Below are 16644 nucleotides of genomic sequence, written 5' to 3'. Positions count from 1 at the left end.
CCTTTCTCTACGAGAATACATCAAAAGTGGACCAATGGCAACAGCAGTGCATGCATGCACGCCTTTAAACCAGTAGTGGCTTCAGACCAACTAGCACCCATCCCCACAAAAATACTAACACTTCAATGTCCTTTACCCATACCAAGAACACAATTTGCTAAGTAAAGAACCAAAGTCCTATTGACATGTTTAATAAGCAGAGATGTTTAGTAGCCAGGATGGATACGCCTATGATAAGACATAAGATGCATGCGCCCATGAAAATTGAATGTATATAGAATTCAGCAATCTCTAGGTCTGTTAGCTATGGACACTGAACAACTAGAAGCCTCCACGGAAGCACTGACTAAAGCTAAAATGGGAAGGGAAAACAAAAGCAGTACACATGCTTGTAGGACAAAGATGAAAAGTAGTGATCTTCATCAGTTCTAAGTGAACCGCGCCAGGACCATAGACCGCTCTGCCTTTATAAGCAGAGCCTGGCTTAGCCATTGGTACCACCACTCGGCGCACTTTAGCTCGCTTAGGTTTTCCCTTTGAGCAAGCTTTTTGCTCAGCCCTTCTTTGTAGCCACCGCCAGAAATGGCAGGAGCCTGGGTTAGTAGTTACTGCCTGAACATTGAGGGTTTTCCTAGAATCCTGCATGCCACCCTGCAAAAGCTCGAAGTCAAAGATCATCCCGAGTATGAGGGCCGTGAGTATGAGAAGCATGGCACCGATCGGTGTGAGGTTACCGTCTACATTGGGAAGAGTGAAGAGTTCCCCGACATCACCGAAGCCTGGAGTGTGACTACAACCGGGTTTAGCTTCACCGACACCTATCAGGTTGTGGCCTGTAAAGCCTTGCGATACCTTTGCCAGCTCTATGAAGAGCCCATTACCCGTACCCCCATGAGGTTCTTTCCACCCTTAGATAGGAATCGACGGGCATGGAAGGCTCGCATGGAGGCTTTAAAAGGGCGGGATGCACAAGAAGATAGTCCTACCGTGGTGCACTTGACCACGTACCTGCTTGCTCTGGATGAGCAGTATGATCGGCAAGCCTTGGAGCTGAGGGCGTGCTTCCGGTGCGCCGAAGAAGCCGAGATCTTCACTCGGATGCTCCAGGTGCAGCTCGCCGAAGCGCATGCCAGTGCTGCAGCTGCTGAGAGCCGGGAGACTGCCATGTCAGAAGCTCTAAAGGAGGCCGAAGATCGGCATGTTCACCAGCTGGGTGAGGCCTATTTGTTCACTAGGGCCAAGCGGAGGACGCTGGTTGATGAGAGGCAGGATGCCCCGATCTTGGAGGGGATCCCTATATACCCGCCTGAAGGAAGGAGAACCGGTGATGCAGAACCTGCCAGCACCTCCACCTTCGGAAGTGTTAGAAGCAGAACCCTTGGTTCCTCTCACTCAGCCATTGCCACGAGAAGATGCGAATCCATAGCCAGGGCGGTAGAAGAATCCACCGAGCATAGGAATAAAGATGTGTGGTTCCAAGGTAGATTAGTTGCCTTGAGATGCTGTACCCGTAGTAGTAGTGCTTTTCGTCGCTGTCCTCCTGTATTGTACTCTTACCGTTGTTGTCGTCCGTAGTTGTTGGATGCGTGTTGTAGTTTCGCCTAAGGGGAGTGGATCCTAATTCACTTTTTTATAAACCCTCGCGTTAGGAGAAGTACTTGTGTGGTAGTTTTTGCTATTCCCACCTATAATGTAATCCTACCCAATGTTGTGCTTTAAATCTAGGTGTGTTAGTTGCTTGAGCCCAACTCCATCAAATACTTCTTTCCACTAACATGTCATTGATTTGCTGGCCTAGAATAGGCACCATGTAATGACAACCAACCTCTATGTTCGTTTACAATATTGAGACCAACGTTCCGTACCAACACGATGAGAAAACATATTAGACATATGAGCCATATTTCTCAAATTTTTTCCTATACCAAGCACATCACCCGCTAGCTATTATTATGGGCATCTCAAGTTTCTGACAGCAGTCAGTCTCATTTGCCATCTACGCAGCCCGCCTCTCACACAGAGGTAGGTCAGTCCCCGCCGGAGAATCAAGGAGCCGCGGCTGCCCTTGCCGCTGCCGTTGGAGTGGCTGGGCTCCCACAGGATGGTTGTCTCTGCGATCAGCGAGGTCACCACGTATGGGTCCATGTTGCACACTGGCCTCCTATCCTCCAAGTAGCCTGAGGCAAACCAAGAAACCTCACAGGGTTCAGTTCAGCCGCAAGAACCAACCGAAGCAGCAGAAGGCCGCACTGGAAAGAAAGAAACCGGTTCCGCTGCCTCTCACCTTTGCCTTCCTTCTCGGTGTCGTGGGCCACCCGCACCGACGCCCCCGTGTTCGCGACGCCCTTACGAGACAGACAAGAACATGACACGAACACACGGCCGATTAGAACACGAAAGATCGTTAGCATATATAGATGCATGCATTTTGCTTGCATATATAGATGCTCATTCACCAAGAATCCAAGATTGTATCAAGGGATCTTTCGGGTACATTAATTAAATTTAACCCTGATACTTGTAGCTAGGAGTGCCATTGGTTATAGTTTATTTCATGCTTAACCTTGCCACGCAGTGGCGAATCTAGGATTTTAGCTTAGGGTATGCCGCTCAAAAATTTTCATATACAATTCGGTAAATCCATTTTAGCAATTCGATAATAATTGTAAATTTTACAATATGATTCGATACATTCAAGGATTAGATTCAGACCATCCACTAAATACAATATAAATAGTTCAAATATAGCCATAAAAGGGTACCAGAGACTTATAATGCTATTTTTCTCACCGGTTTATTCGACGCTTACAAAGGGACATGAATGTCTTGACTATATCATTTTCATCAACTTTAAAAAACATCTCGCTCAACGAAAGTGACTAGACAATCATTCAAAAGGCTAAACAATACTTTTCTATAAAAACCTGAAGAACAAAGTTTAAATTACCATAAATATTGCAGACGAGACGTGCGAGAAATAGACGGCGATCCTCCAATTCAGAGCAGGGCGGAGGGCGGCAGCCGGCAGGCACCAGGGGCCAAGGGCGGCACCAACTCGACTCACCCGGTCAGGGCGTCAGGCGCAGGTGGTGTGTTCCTCCGTGGCTCCGTACTCAAATTAGGAAACTGAAACGTCGTGTACAGAGTCGGAGACTCAGAGCGCGCATACCGTATGGGTTCACTTGCCGAGTGGACCGCGTTACATGGGCCTCCCGTCATCAAGCGATGGTGTCCAGGTATGCTTTTTCATTTTTATTTTTTATAAATACAGCGTATACACTATATTATATAGTATATATATACTACTTGCCGCCGGTTTTGTAGGGTATGCCGGTGCATACCCGGCATACCCTGCGGCTCCGCCACTGTTGCCACGGCTAAGCTTAGTCAAGTCATCAAGTGTAACGAGCCACACTTCTTGTGGCGGAGAATTTGGACTCCTGACGAAAACTTTGGACTGCACAATAGTGAGAAGTTGTGGCTATAAAATAAATCTACAGCATGTGAGACGGTGCTAAGAAAACATGACAGCTGAAGTGGTCAAACAGTGCAAAGAATCAAAGACTAAAGATTGCTCGGCTGAGTTTGCCCATGAGCCCATGAACCAAACAAGTCCATTTAGGGGCTGCAAAACTCTTATCCAATTATTTTACTTGTAGAAAACGAAGAGAGAACATCCAACCGTGCAACCCAAATGTTAAATGACTACTAGAATTGCTCATAAAGAGTTGACCACTGCTCCCTCTAATCCAAATTATAGTTTATTTTGCTTTTTTCTAAGTCAAACTTCTCTACCGTGAACAAATTTATTTTGCTTTTTTTTCTAAGTCAAACTTCTCTACCGCTACAAATAGTTATGCATGCATAGGTTCATGCAGCGGGCGAGGTGATTGATGGCAGCGGGTGACCCTGGTCTGGTCTACCACACCACAGCACGCCATGCATGCACCTGCAACTGGTCGGTGCAGAGGCGGACCAGACCATGCACCTCGGGGCGACGCGCGTTGGACTCTGGAGCACGCGTCGTGCACAGGCGCGGGCGGCTGTCCGTGCTGGATCGGTTCTGGATCGTACCCGTAGAAAATTGAGTGCTCACCGCTCGAGAAACACTCGAGTACGGTATAGTTTTACCGAAAAAGGTAAAAAAGATGTGGGTATTAGGGTGTGGTGTACATAGCCAACAGAGCAAAGCAAAGGGAGCCATGCCTAAACAGAGGTCACTGGCATCCTCATGGTTCAGATAATTCTGAAAAGATGTTGCGATCTCACTTCATACAAAGGTTGGCGCATATTGTGGACAAGGAAGGGAAGGAAAGAAGAACACCTAGGAAAAGTTAGCCTTAGGTAGTAGGGAGTGCTTAGAAAAGCCTGAGTGGATGTCAAGTACCAAGCACTGTGCCCAGCTCTACCACACTACACATGTCAGGTCACTGTCACCGCGTGCCCCACGGACGCCGTCGGTGTCGGGCCCTGTTAGCACCTTCTCCTCGCATGGCCACGACATCATGCCGCACTCGCCGTCCTCGTGCGCTGTGCGCCTCTACTTTTCCCGTCCTCCGGTCCGCTTTTGATACTCGCCCTCGTCCCCGTACTGGACCCCCCCTCCCTTCTTTCTTCTTTTGGGGACAAGGCCGCCCGCACGCCTCCCTCATCGAGCGAACCCTCTCTCCTCTCCTTTATCCCCCTCCGCTCGCTTGCGCAAGAAGAACGCCATGGCGGCTGTATCCCCACAGCATGAACCAGCAGTGTTTCCCATCCATGCCATCTCCACTTTCGGTGCGCTGCGCCCTATCTACGTTCGCCACTATAAGATGCCCTTGGTCCTTCCTCTTCTCCTTCATCCTCGTCCCTCTTGAATCTGAACCAGAGCTAAGAGATCCAGTCGTCATTGTGGAACTAGGTTCGTCTGACAGAGGTGATGGCGTAATCTGAGAAGAAAGGATCTGGTTTTCAAAGAAGTTCAAGTCTACCATTGGTTAGTTTGGTCTTAGGGTTAATGATGTTTTACTTCTCAGTCTCCTGTTTCTGGATCTGTTGGTCATACGCCATGTTTTGGATAATCATTATCTTGTTGTTTCTCCATTGCCCTCGTCTATCCCGACTTCTGGACTAAGCCTTGGTTGTACTAGGTTGCTCTTAACCATGTAACTTTAAATCCTGGTATAATTTAGTGTTCGACGCCGTGTAGTCTTTCGTGTGATTCCAGATTTATGAAATGTGTTGTAGTTTTGCCTAAGAAGAGTGGATCCTAATTCACTCTTTTATAAATCCTCATGTTAAGAGGCATACTTGTGTTGTAGTTTTTGCTCTTTCCACCTATAATGCAATCCTAGCCAAGGTTGTGCTTTGAATCTAAGTGTCTTAGTTGCTTGAGCCCAACTCCATCAAATACTTCTTTACACTAACATGTCATTGATTTGCTGGCCTACAATAGGCACCATGTAATGACAATCAACCTCTATATTCGTTTACAACATTGTAATGAAAGAAGCCATGTTACATTTTCTTCCCATATTTACCCGTTTAATGTATCAAATAGACCAACATTTCGTACCAACGCGATGAGGAACATATTAAACATATGAGCCACCTATACCAAACACATCACCCGCAGCGAAGCGCGGGCAGCAGTGGCTAGTATTTATGATGGCCAACAGAAGGCGACGAGAAATTGGCAATCGGTACGTCATTATAACCAAGAAAAAAACATAGAAATTTGTGTAACTTGCTAGAACTACTTGCTACAAATAAACAACTCCTGACATAATGTTATACCTATATTTATAACCTAGTTTAATAAAAATGATGAATAGTTGATATGTTAATCCCTTCTTATGTATACAACTTGACACTCACTTGAGAACTTGGACTTGTTGGGATGAGTAGTTGTAACATTCCACAAATGAAACCCAAATGCAAAATGCGAATTTTCCAAAATTTTCTTCTATTGCTTGACATTGTGTACATATCCTAACCAAGTAGGCCAAAGAACCTAGTCAAAATTGTTTCAAAACAAATCCATTGTTTAAAAGAATAAAATATACATAATTTAAATTAGGATAATAATTAAATTACACATACCATAATTGTTGTATTCAAGCATTCATGAGTTTGAGTTGCCTTCTGCTTTCTATGCTTGTCTACTAATTTGGGAGGATTTGAATCAAATTCAAATTCCATTTTGAACCCTAAACCAAATCCTAAGCACAAAAATAGAAAATAAAGGGAAAACACAAGCCAAAACCAGCTCCTCGGCATGGTTCCTTCTCTACCTTCTCCCTCATCCCCCGCACATGCGAGCTTGGACAATCGTCATAACAATCGATCTTTATTTTTAATTATTGTAGTAATTTCTTTTGCCTTGGACTGAACATGATGAATCTTTTTTAGTCACATATGAGCCTTTAGCTGTCTTGTTATTGATAGTCATATCACCTACTGTTGAGAAAATAGCGTTAATAAAATCTAAAATAAATTTAGAAAATATGAGTATCTGTCATGCCAACGACTTGAACGGATGGACACGTTGCTCTACAACAAACCTACCTAGCTGAGTTATGCTCATATCGCACCATGGTGACTTTTTTTAACATCAAAGTATTATAAGATACTCCCTATGTTCTAATTAAATTGTAACTAGTTTAACCTTTGCCATAACACTACGTAGAAAACGATTTTTAGCAACGGTTCGATTTTTTTGTAGGGGCGGCTGGTGATGGAGCTGCCCCTACAATGGCGTGCTCGGGTGCCCAGACACCAGCCATCCCTACAAATGGAACAGCAGGGGTGGCTGGTGTTACGAGCCACCCCTACAAATGGGACCTGATTTGTAGGGGCGGCTCAATCACCAGCCGTCCCTAGAAATGGTATTTGTAGGGGCGGCTGGTGATTGAGCCACCCCTACAAATGGCCTCGTATTTATAACTCCGATTTGTAGGGGCGTCTCAATCACCAGCCGCCCCTACAAATGCCCCCCATATAAAACAGATGCAGCACCTTCTTTCTCCTCGAGTCACTCACTCCAACCCGTGAAAGAAAGGTGGGGAGGCCTTGGGCACCTCCCAAAAATTGCTCTACTAAGGGGGGAAGGTTTTAGTCTCAAATCCTTTGGTGGAGAGGTTGTAGAAGGTAAGAAAATGCTATTCCACACTTTTTTGAAGTTTTAATGGTTGGTTAGTGAGTAATTAGAGTTTTGTTTTTCTCTCTCTTCTATGGTGCTTGAGCTATTTATGAGCAAATTAGACCCAACTTTTAAATGTACTAGGGTAAATTAGGGAGGGGAACAAGATCATACCCTTATTTGGTCCATGTTTCTTGATTTTAGTGAACAATTAGTTAGTTTTATGGATGTTTCATGTGCATGTGATCTAGATCTAGGGTTTGGTTTTTTTATTAATTTTGTTTTTGTAAATTTCTATTTGATAAAATTGGACTAGGGTTTGTATGAAAGATATTGGGTAAAGTATAATTATTGCTAATTGTTATCTTTAAAATTGTTTATTGTAATCAATAAATATGTATTTTAATTATTTATGGATAAATGGGCCATTAATTAATTTTCCTCTACCATGGTGTGTTTGTATGCTTCATGTAATTATATTAGATTTATATTCATATATATCTGAGGTATATACAATTATTCTCAAATAATTATTACTTTGATTTATTTTTATATATATCTGAATAAGTAGTCCTTTAATGTTTGTTTTGTTGTTGTTGTAAAAGATCGAGTACAGGAACTCTTGGATGTATGGTTCGTTAAGGTTCAAGGCAAGTTTCCGTGAAGAGGTGGATAAATTTATTGAAGCCGCAACGAAGCATGCAACGACATTGAAAGAGAATAAGGATACAATTATTTGCCCCTGTAAAGATTGCAAGAACCGTATGGCATGGACAGATGTGACTATCATCAGATCACATTTGATTATGCGAGGATTTGTTGAGGACTACACAGTGTGGATTCATCATGGTGAAACGGTTATTGTTAACGATGAGGATGAGGAGGAATACGACGACAAAACCATAGAATCCATGTCCCAATATTCAGCAGAGCTTGATGCACGAATGGATTTCGAGTTTGGTAATGAACAAGGTGGTGATGCTAGTGGTTGGGATAGTAACGACGAAGGTGGTGCCAATAATGATGGTGGAGCATGTGTCAGAGATGAAGATGATTTAGAGGACATGATTCGAACCCTTGGACCAGAGATTTTACTAAATAGTCCAAAAGGTCTAGAAAATTTAGAAAGAGTGACAAAAGCATCGAAGGAGACTGTGTATGGTGTTGAAAAGGGCTGTCCGACACATTGGACATTGCTACGTTTCGTGCTTGAGCTGCTCATCCTGAAGGCTAAGTACGGCTGGTCAGACTATAGTTTCAATGATCTATTGCATCTCCTATCATGGGTGCTGCCACAACCAAACTCAGTTCCCACCAACACATACCAAGCGAAGAAGGTCATAAGTCCATTGACAATGGGGGTTGAAAAAATACATGCATGCCCCAACCACTGTATACTTTTTTGTGGCGAAACGTTCAAGTCACTGGATAAATGTCCCCGGTGTGGGGCCAGTCGGTACAAGAACAATGACCTTTACGGTGGGGATGAACCCTCCACTGTGAAAAAGAGGAATAAGAAGGGTACAAAAAAGGTGGTACAAGAATCTCAGCCCCTAGAGGACACTCCATTAGGCAACGATGCAAAGCAGAGAAGAATTCCTACCCTGGTAATGTGGTACCTGCCAGTGACCGATCGCTTGAGACGTATGTTCCTAAACCCTAAAGAAGTCGTACTCATGACATGGTGGGATGATGAGCGCAAGGTGGATGATGATAAGATTGCACACCCGGCTGATTGTAGTCAGTGGCAAAGGTTTAATGAGAAACACAAAGAATTCAGCGATGACCCAAGAAATGTACGGTTTGGCCTAAGCACCGATGGAATGAATCCCTTCAATGAGAGGATGAGCAACCACAGCACATGGCCAGTGATCTTGACCATGTACAACATCCCAACATGGTTGTGTCAGAAGAGAAAGTACCTTCTTCTCACTATTCTTATTTCGGGCCCTAAACAACCAGGCATTGGTATAGACGTGTTCCTCGAGCCCTTGATGCAAGAAATGGAGAGGCTATGGAGGCATGGGGAGCAGATGTACGATGCATTCTGAAAGGAGGACTTCATATGTAGAGCAATAATATTTGTTACTTCCAATGATTACCCCGCGCTGTTTGCTTTGTCTAGTCAGATCAAAGGGAAGACGAGATACTTGGTTTGCTTGGATGGTATTACATGGGTGTACCTGGATGCATCCAAGAAGATAGTTTACCTAAGGAACCGGCGCTTCTTAAAGACAAGTCACAAGTACCGCAGCAAATTGTTCTTTAGATTTTATGACAATGCCCTAGAGATTGAACCCCCTCCGGAGAGACATCATAACGGAGAACATGTGTACAGAATGGTGAAAAACATACGCGTCGTCTATGGAAAGAAGAATCCAGATGGGACGAATAGAGATAGAAGCACACCTCCTGTCGAAGGCGTATCTTTCAAGAAACAATCGATCTTCTTTCAGTATCTGCATTATTGGCCAGACTTGGAGGTCCCCCATGCCATTGATGCTATGCATGTGTAGAAGAATGTCTTTGAGAGTCTCATTGCTACCTTGATGGACACAGGCAAGTCAAAGGATGGTCTGAAAGCACGGAAAGACATGGTGCAGCTAAATGTGATGCCACAGCTTCACCCGGTACCTGAGGCTAATGGAAAATACACTCTACCCGCGGCATGCTTCAACCTAACACCAGACGAGAAGAGAGCTATATGCACTTTCCTAAGGGGGATCAAAGTCCCGACTAGGTTTTCAGCAAATGTGAAGAAGCTAGTGTCGATGAAGGACTTGTCAATAACACACTGCAAGGCTCACGATTGCCATGTAATGCTGACAGTGTTTCTACCTATTGCAATTAGGGCTATAAAGCTAGAGTTCTTAAAAATGGCCATCACCCGTATGTGCTACTTCTTTTCGAAGATCTCACAGAAGACGATTGGCAAGGAAGAGCTGAGTGACCTACATGAATTTGTGGTGGAGACACAAAACCAACTGGAGATGTGTTTACCTCCTGCTTTTTTGATATAATGCCACATCTCATGATTCACATGGTTCATCAGATACAGGCGCTTGGCCCTTGCTACTTGCATGAAATGTGGTCCTATGAGCGGTTCATGTCGGTTTTAAGTCGATACATGCATAATCGAGCATACCCAGAGGGCTCCATGATAGAGGGTTACAGTACTGAAGAAGTCATCGAGTGCTGTCAAGAGTACCTAAAAGTACAGAAAGGGATTGGTAAACCCGATTCTCATCACAAGGGTAGGCTGGCTGGGAAGGGCACCAGTGGTAGAAAAGTGTTCATCGACCATGATTACAAAGAGGTGAGTCAGGCGCATTACAGTGTCTTGCAGAGTACACAACTGATGCAACCATATATTGATGAACACTTGGCTATCATTATGGCGGAGAGAAATGGTCGTTCAGATGATTGGGTCATGAAACAGCATAAGCAACGACTAACTACATGGTTGAAGGACCAAAACATACCGCCTAGAGAAACCATAGACTCTATTACCATCAGTAGGTTGGCGGAGGGGCCATCGAGACAAGTGACATCTTGGAATGCTTATGACATCAATGGGTACACGTACTATACCCACACAAAGGATAGTAAATATGTGAACCAAAACATCGGCGTTCGAATAGAGGCTCTCGATGGATTAGGGCGAAAGATCCAATACTTTGGCATCATTGAAGAGATATGGGAACGTGACTATGGAAGAGATATAACGGTGGCCCTGTTTCGATGCTGCTGGATCAAACAACACCAACTGAACGAGATCAGATTGAGAGTCCTAGACCTCGAGAATCTAGGCTACCAAGATGACCCTTGGGTGCTCGCTTCATGTGTCACACAAGTTTTTTATATGTCTGACCCACAAAGTAACCTCCCCCTGAAGAAGAAGACAAAGCACGTGGTTGCCTCCAGGAAACAACACATTATTGGAGTTGATGGCGTGGACGATGTTGAAGCTTACAATAACTACGATGAGATGCCGCTATTCACAGACTTTCCTAAGAAGATCAGTGTTGTCGAAAAGAACCTTCCCAAAGACATAATGCCATGGGAACAAAAAGGTGTGAAGGGGAAAGTCGTTACAGCGGGCTAGCTAGTTGTTGAACGTGGAGTGTTTGTGTAAGTGTGTGTTTGTAAGACTTCATTTATGCATGCGTGCGAGACTATATATTTATGTATGTGTGTAAGACTACATATTTTTGTATGTGTGTGAGACTACATTTTATGCATGTGTGTGAGACTACCCTTTGCAACATCTAGATGACTCTATTTGAATATCCACTCTATTTTCATTTATTACAACATTTTCATTTTATTTCATTTAATGTCATAAAATTGTAGTCGAAGTTTTAAAATTCAAATTTTTAATTTTTGTTTTCTATATTGTTTTGACTACAATTGTTTATATATATATATATATATATATATATATTCATATATAGAATAATACAAAATATTATATTTGTGCATATACATAATTTTTTATATTACTTTGTGTTTTCATGATATAAAAAATATAAAATTTATAATTTAAAAATAGAAACTATTTGTAGGGGCGGTTGGATCAGGAACCGCCCCTACAAATGTATTTGTAGGGGCGGCTGGATCAGGAACCGCCCCTAGAAATAGGAGGGAGTATTAATAGGACGACGCACGGGAGTGATGTCGTCTGGGCGTTGTCTTCTTCCACCGACGATGCCGTCAGGCTGCCCGCGCGCCTAGGGTTTCCACCACCGCCCCCGCCGCCGGTCCCACGCCCGCGCCCGCCCACACCCGGCCCCCGGTGTCCCAGACCCGGCCCCCGGCGCCCGCCCCTACGCGCCTAGGGTTTCCACCACCGGCCACGCCACCGGTCCCACGCCCGCACCCAGCCCCAGGCACCCCGCCCCTGCGGGCCTAGGGTTTCCGCCGCCGACCATGCCACCGGTCCCGTGCCCGCACCCGGCCCCAAGCGCCCGGCCCCCGACGACGGAACATAGAGACGGTGCTCCTCCCTTCCTTGGTCACCCCCGCCAAAACCTTCCTCTACCGGGGCTGCACGGGGTCAACAGCAGCTCAAGATCCGGTGACTGATCTCTTCGTTCCTCGGTGAGTAAACCCTAGTCGCTCTACAATTTGTGCGGCGAGATCTCCCCATCATTTCTCTGCCGTGGCTACGGGTTTCATTCATATTACTGTCTACGTCTGTACAGTTTGTTTTGCTGCGGCCTGCCGATTGCTGTGATCACCGTTCGATTATCCTCCTCTACGGCTCGCTGTGTCGATCCCAATTGGCTCCCTGATGCCTTGAAAATCTTAGTTGACCCCGTAGGACTTGGTAATCCCAGTCGACGGGTCTTATATTCATATATGTTAATAAAAAAAGAAACTATGCCTCTGGGTTTTGCAAACCAGACCTTTGGGAGTCACTTCTCTTAAGTTGATTTTTAGGAGAAATTGATTCAGTTAATCTTGTGGAAAATTTGGTAATTGAGTTGTGAGATGAAAGACATCAGAACCACGACAACTTGCTATTGTATTACTGCATGATTTTACTTAGGAACTTTGTATCCTTTATGCTGTCGGAGGCTCGTAGCTCCCAAGTTTTGCTTGCTGGACTTGTGGGTTTCAGTGTGAATAGCTGAAGCATTCTTTGACATTACATTACTGCTGAACAAAACTCTCAGCTTTTGGATTATGGAATGCAAATGGAAAACAAATTGGATAAAATTACATCTGTTCTACCGTTAGATATTTCTTCCACCGTTAGCCTTACTGATTATTCGATAAAAAACTTCAACACTAGCTGCTTCAGATCAGAACTTGCTCTGCTAACTCATTATTTGTATGTCGCCGGGGATAACACCTCTTGTGCAGTTTAGAGTTCGGTTAAGTCGTGTTGAGAGTCGAGTTAAACTCTGTGCTCCAATTGTAAGCTGGTATCACCAGCCTCGGATCTTGGGCTTTCGTTAAGCTTTAAATAACGCTGAGTGGCAGTTTCAAAAATTGAGGTATCGGGATATCAATTTGTCAATGGATTAGAAATTAAGAATACAGTTTGCAGGATTTTTTTACATGGTGCTGGTGATGAACATGAAATTTCTAGCAGCAAGTACACATGTTATTTCTTATTTGCGTTTTGTTCTATGTTTTGTGTTTGGTTTTGATTGGGCTCCATGGCACTTACACTGCATACTTTCAACTATCTTGATGCTTACTACTTTTAGCACATGCCACTCTGTAACTGTCTTGATGCTTACTACTTTTAGCACATGCCAGTGGTTGTCACTGTCTTGATGCTTACTAGCAGTGGTTGTCACTGTCTTGATGCTTACTAGCAGTGGTCGTCAATATCAAATCCTTAGTACTGCTGCTACTAATACTTAACTACTACTTAAGCTATCCTTCCTACTAGTCTGTACTCTTACTCTTACTCTTACTACTACTTCACTACTCTTACTCATACTACTCTCTATACTACTACTACTGCTCTACTCCTACTCCTATATTAACTGCTGTTGCTACTCTATACTACTACTACTACTCTCTATACTACTACTACTACTGCTCTACTCCTACTCCTATACTAACTGCTGCTGCTACTCTATACTACTACTACTGCTCTACTCCTACTCCTATACTAACTGCTGCTGCTACTCTATACTACTTAACTGCTGCTGCTACTCTATACTACTACTTCACTACTCTTACTCGTACTACTCTCTATACTACTACTACTCTACTCCTACTCCTATACTAACTGCTGCTGCTACTCTATACTACTACTACTCTCTATACTACTACTACTGCTCTACTCCTACTCCTATACTAACTACTGCTGCTTTTTTACTACTACTACTATTGCTCTACTCTACTACTTTTACTACTACTCCTCTACTCTACTCTACTATCTCTACTACTCTCTACTTTTCTATACTATTACCACTACATAACTACTGCCACTGCTCTATACTACTACTACTCTATACTACTTAACTACTGCTGCTACTCTATACTACTACTTAACTAATACTTAAGTTGTCCTTGCTACTACTTTATACTCTTACTCTTACTACTACTTCACTACTCTTACACTACTACTCCACTGCTCTTACTACTCCTACTACTCCTCCTCTTACTACTCCTACTACTCCTCTTACTACTCCTACTACTCGTCTTACTACTTGCTACTCCTAAGTGGCTGTTGTTGCTTTTTTTGCCAAATCTCCCAGGACTCGCCCAGGACTTGTTGTCTTGTCTTTTGCCATCAGCTGTTGTACTATGTTTGCTAAGCAGCTGCTGGTTTTTTTTTGCCAAATCTCCCCTCACCTCTCCTCTCCTCTTCTTTGTTTTGCCGATGATGAAATTGTCTAAGTCCATACATTATATGGAATATGAGCTGATGATTAAGAACTTGTGAGGAACTTGGCATCATTAGCAGCCGCCCCTACATTACCTTCTCCTCTCTTCTCTGTTATGATGCTTTGATGCTCCAAGTTCAAGATCAGATGATGGTTGACATGTTTCTGAGGCCTCTACTACTGCTACTACTAGTTTTTTTGATATATTATTGTTTTATAGGACTACTTTGGTTTATAGCCCTTTTTTATTTCTTATACCTTCTCGCGTACCTAAAGCACACTTTCTTGCATCTTTTAGAACAAAGCGCAAAATAATGTCGTGGACAACAGACAGTGTAGCTTGATGCCCTGAGCATGATGAGCAATCAACCCTTGAGGAGCAAGCACTAGAGGACCAGCTTACTCAGGAACAGTTCGATAACGAGGTAGAAAAGGATTTAGAAGTGATGCTTACTCAGGAGGAGTGTGACGAGGAGGAAGGCCCCAAAGGAGAGGCTGCTGAAGGCGAAGAAGAAGAGGATGATGAGTCAGAAGAGGGATATGAAAGTCCTAAGGATCCTTTCCCACCTGAAGCAAGAAGGAGGCCAACGGAGGAAGATTTAGATAAGGATTTTGACCCGAACGAGGAGATAGGGAAGAAGCCTTAGCTTGTAAATTTTGCTAAAGCTTTGGTTGTGTTACCTCTGCTAACACTTTGACCTATCCTATATACAGGTCCCTCCTGAAACTCAGAAAAGACGACGTCGATGTCCGCGACATCTCGCTGGACAAGATGGAGTAGAGGAAAGGAGAGTAGAGGCAACAACCACAGAGACAGATCACGATGCCTCTGCTCCACAAACTCAAGACACAACCATGACTACCAAGCCTAAGAGGAAACGAGGGGATAGAAAAGGAAATCTATATCTAGATAAGGCTTGCTATGTGATAACGGAGGTCGGGCCAGCAGGGGAGATCCTTGAGCTGAAAGAATTAAGAGGACGATTGCGTAATGCGATCGGGGCCATAGTAAGAGATAAATTGAACCCAGCAATCCCTAACTGGAAAGAGGTACCAGAGAACATAAAGAATGCACTATGGGATAGGCAGCTGAAGGTCAATTTTAGATTTCCGGAGGGTAAGCATGAATTGGTAAAAAAAATGCTATCAGGATGATGGGAGAGTCATTCCGATGTTAAAGGTCGGAGCTCAACACGAAGTATATCCAAAAGGGGTTAACTCCCTTCAACAAGTTTGGCAAAATAACTCCTAGTCAATGGGAGGAGCTCGTGGCTCAGAAGACTTCACCGGAGGCATTGGAGCCCAGTGCCCGTAACACCGAGCTGGCGAAGACGAACAAACACCACCATCATCTAGGCCCTGGTGGCTACTATGCCAAGGAAGAGCAGTTTAGGAAGATGGATGAAGAGGCCGTAGCTGCTGGGAATATCGATGTGATGAACTTAAAGGTACGCTCAAGGAACTAGATATATGCGAGGAGTACAGAACCATCCGGCAGTAATCTTAAGTTTGATAAGCCGGAGACTCAAGAGGCGGTATCAAGGATACTGAAATATGCTGAAGACAAAGAGACGGGCTTATTCAATCCTTCCAGAGAGAGGGACGAGCTTAGCCTTGGCTTGGGAAACAAGGAGCACACATGCCGCACTAGGGGGCTAGGGAAAAGGATGACCTAGAAGCAAGGATTCGAAGAGGACAGGCACATGTACAAGAAACATGGCCGAGACCGGGAGACTAGTCTTGAGCTCCAAGTGAAGGCTCTAGTTGCGAAGGCGCTGGAGGAGCAAGGACTATCTACAGAGCCACGGATATTGGTGACGTCGCCGGGAGAACTGACATTAGTTGGCAGCCCTCCGAAAGTTCCTAGCAGCCAAGGTTCCACTGCAGCCACAACCCCAGTCGATCACATACGAGAACCAACTAGTTGCACCTTGGTGTTTCTCAGCGGCCGGCAGAACACTGTGATGGAGGTGGCAACGGGTGTGGCACATCCTTCCAGTGGCTTACACCACAATAATAAGATACCGCCGGACTACACTAGGGTCGAGGTGCATACAATGAAGCCCGAGTTCATGCAGTGGAGGATAGACTACGCAACTCCTGAGGGGCTGGTGTTACTCGGAGACGTTATGGAGCAGTTCATCCTCTGGCACAAACAGGACATTATATTGA

Source organism: Miscanthus floridulus, chromosome 18, assembly GCF_019320115.1.
Source record: "Miscanthus floridulus cultivar M001 chromosome 18, ASM1932011v1, whole genome shotgun sequence".
In the NCBI taxonomy this organism is placed as follows: Eukaryota; Viridiplantae; Streptophyta; class Magnoliopsida; order Poales; family Poaceae; genus Miscanthus; species Miscanthus floridulus.
This window is presented reverse-complemented; position numbering follows the sequence as displayed.